The sequence below is a fragment of the Scylla paramamosain genome, chromosome 30 (assembly GCF_035594125.1).
Source record: "Scylla paramamosain isolate STU-SP2022 chromosome 30, ASM3559412v1, whole genome shotgun sequence".
NCBI classification, from domain to species: Eukaryota; Metazoa; Arthropoda; class Malacostraca; order Decapoda; family Portunidae; genus Scylla; species Scylla paramamosain.
This window is the reverse complement of record NC_087180.1, coordinates 7,029,115-7,032,114: the sequence shown is the minus strand read 5'-3', so window position 1 is coordinate 7,032,114 and position 3,000 is coordinate 7,029,115.

The window sequence follows — 3,000 nt, the reverse complement described above, 5'->3', positions numbered from 1 at the left end:
TTGTGTTGTGAAAAAAAAATAGCACTTACCTATTTTCTTCATTTTGTTTATTGATTTTTCCTTTTCTCTTCGTCTTCATTTTTCACTTTAAACTGAAGAAGATCAAATTTATTTTTAATCACTGTTGCTGATTTTTCATCTCTCCTCCTCCTCTTCCTCTTCCTCCTCCACTATTTTTTTCCTCGAAGATTTTTCCCTTACGTAGGTTTTTTCATTTTTTATTTTTTTCGCTTCCGTTCCTTATCACTATCATCCTTCCTCCTCCCGGCCTTCCCGCTTCCCCTCTCCTCTCTAACTCATCTCTTCCCGCCCAATATCCTGTTCACTGGACTTATTCTAAACTTCGATAGTAAAATTGATGGTTCGATGAGCCGCACTGCGTGTGGCAACGACCCAAGGCGATCGTGACAGACGGACAGACAGACAAAGGTTGACAGGTTAGCAAGACAGACGGACTGACAGACAGACAGACAAAGGTAGACAGGTTAGCAAGGCAGAGGGAGAGACAGACAGACAGACAAAGGTAGACAGGTTAGCAAGGCAGAGGGTGAGACAGACAGACAGACAAAGGTAGACAGGTTAGCAAGGCAGAGGGAGAGACAGACAGACAGACAAAGGTAGACAGGTTAGCAAGGCAGAGGGTGAGACAGACAGACAGACAAAGGTAGACAGGTTAGCAAGGCAGAGGGTGAGACAGACAGACAGAGAAAGGTAGACAGGTTAGCAAGGCAGAGGGAGAGACAGGCAGACAGACAAAGACAGACAGGTTAACAAGAAGGAGGGAGAGACAAACAAGACAGACGGACAGACTGACCGACAGACAGACAAACGAGATAGACAGGTTAGCAAGACAGACAAATAGACAGAGAAAGCTAGACAAGTTAGCAAGACAGAGGGAGAGAAAGACAGATAGACAAAGATAGACAGGTTAGCAAGATAGATGGACAGACAGACAAACGAGGGAGATGAGTAGACAGACAGACATACAAACAATATAGACAGGTAAAGGAATATAGACGGACAAGTAGACAGACAAACAAGATGAATAGACTAGTAAGGAAGGTAGACAGACAGACAGGTGGAGAGGATGGACAAATAGATAGGCAGACAAACAAACAAAATTGACATAGACATGTAAGTAAGCATGATAGATAGACAGACAAACAAGATAAACAGAAAGGAAGCAAGACAGACAAATAAATAAGACAGGCAAACAGACAGAAAGGCAAAAGACAGATAGGTAGATAGACAAATGAACAGGAAGACAGAAAATAATTGCACGGACAGGCAAACAATAGACAGAGACATATGGGAATGATGGAAGAAAATATAGACAGATGAAGTGGTAGCAGACAGGATAGACTAACAGGACAGACAGCAAGCAGTATCGACAGACTGACAGACAAACAGAAGGGAGATGAATCAGGCCTAAAGAAACTGACAGGGGAAGAGAGGCGAATCATTGCAAGATAATAGACAGTCCAATACAGTGAGACGCAGAGAGACAGATATTGCCTGATGAAATGACAGATATTGAGACGGACAGAAAGAAAGGCAGGTTGTGAGAAACACATAACGAGAGAGAGAGAGAGAGAGAGAGAGAGAGAGAGAGAGAGAGAGAGAGAGAGAGAGAGAGAGAGAGAGAGAGAGAGAGAGAGAGAGAGAGAGAGAGAGGTTGATTTTCTCCAAAAATCTGTGAAATGAAATACAGAAAATTTGTTCGTTTATTTATAGATATTTTTTTTGTGAAATTGACAATGATTTGGAATGTAAAGAGAGAGAGAGAGAGAGAGAGAGAGAGAGAGAGAGAGAGAGAGAGAGAGAGAGAGAGAGAGAGAGAGAGAGAGAGAGTGTCTAACATAATCAAACTAATACAAGAGGCTACGTTAATAATAAAGAAAAGTAAGAAATAAATAAAAACAAAATGAAACATACGTGAGGACTGAAAATTTACTCAAGATGAACAAGAGAGAAATGAAAGAAGGAGGTGGGGGAATGACAGAGTAGTGAGAGTAAACTAGTTCTTGTCTGGCACGACTGCTGAAGATGATACGTGGACTGAAGTAAAGTAATGCCAGTGTAGTGATTCGGTAGTGGTAGTGATGGTGGTGGAGGTGGTAGTAGTAGTAGTAGTAGTAGTAGTAGTAGTAGTAGTGATGGTGGTGGTGGTGGTGGTGCTGGTGATATTTCGAAACCATATTCTATAACTACATCACCTCCTCCTCCTCCTCCTCCTCCTCCTCCTCCTCCTCCTCCTCCTCCTCCTCCAATGTACACACGTATCCACTCACACACACGCTCTACTTTCACGCGTCTATATATTCACACCAAAGTCGTATAAATGTCTCGGCGCCTACACACACACGCACACACAGCCTCCACGCCCGCCCAAGTGGAGGTAATGAGGGAGAGAGTGGAGGGAAGGCGGACATTGACCTCTATATCTTTTATTCATTTGGTCTGTGTTAGAAAAATACGAGTATACACATTATAATTATCATCGTTTCATCCTCTCCCTCATCCCTTCCTCTTCCTCTTCCCTTTCCTGTTCCTCTTCCTGTCCTCTCCCACAAAGACGCCACGCCGGACCACCCAGCGCCTCCCCTCCCTTCCCCTCGCTCAATTTTTCCCTTCCTGACTCTCTCTCTCTCTCTCTCTCTCTCTCTCTCTCTCTCTCTCTCTCTCTCTCTCTCTCTCTCTCTCTCTCTCTCTCTCTCTCTCTCTCTCTCTCTCTCTCTCTCTCTCTCTCTCTCTCTCTCTCTCTCTCTCTCTCTCTCACTGCCGCCATCGTTTAGCACGCAGAGTTCCGGTTCTCATGTTGCCTTGTCTCCCGCCAGCATTATTGCCGCCACAACTTGGAACCGACAACACACGGTCAGGTTCATTGCAGCTCGAGTCACATGCAGCACAGGGAGGCGAGGTGGTCCTGGGGCGCCTCGTAGCCTCTGGTGTAAAGACTAGATGCTTGGTTATGTAGAGTCTTTCCTATAACCTTTTGTG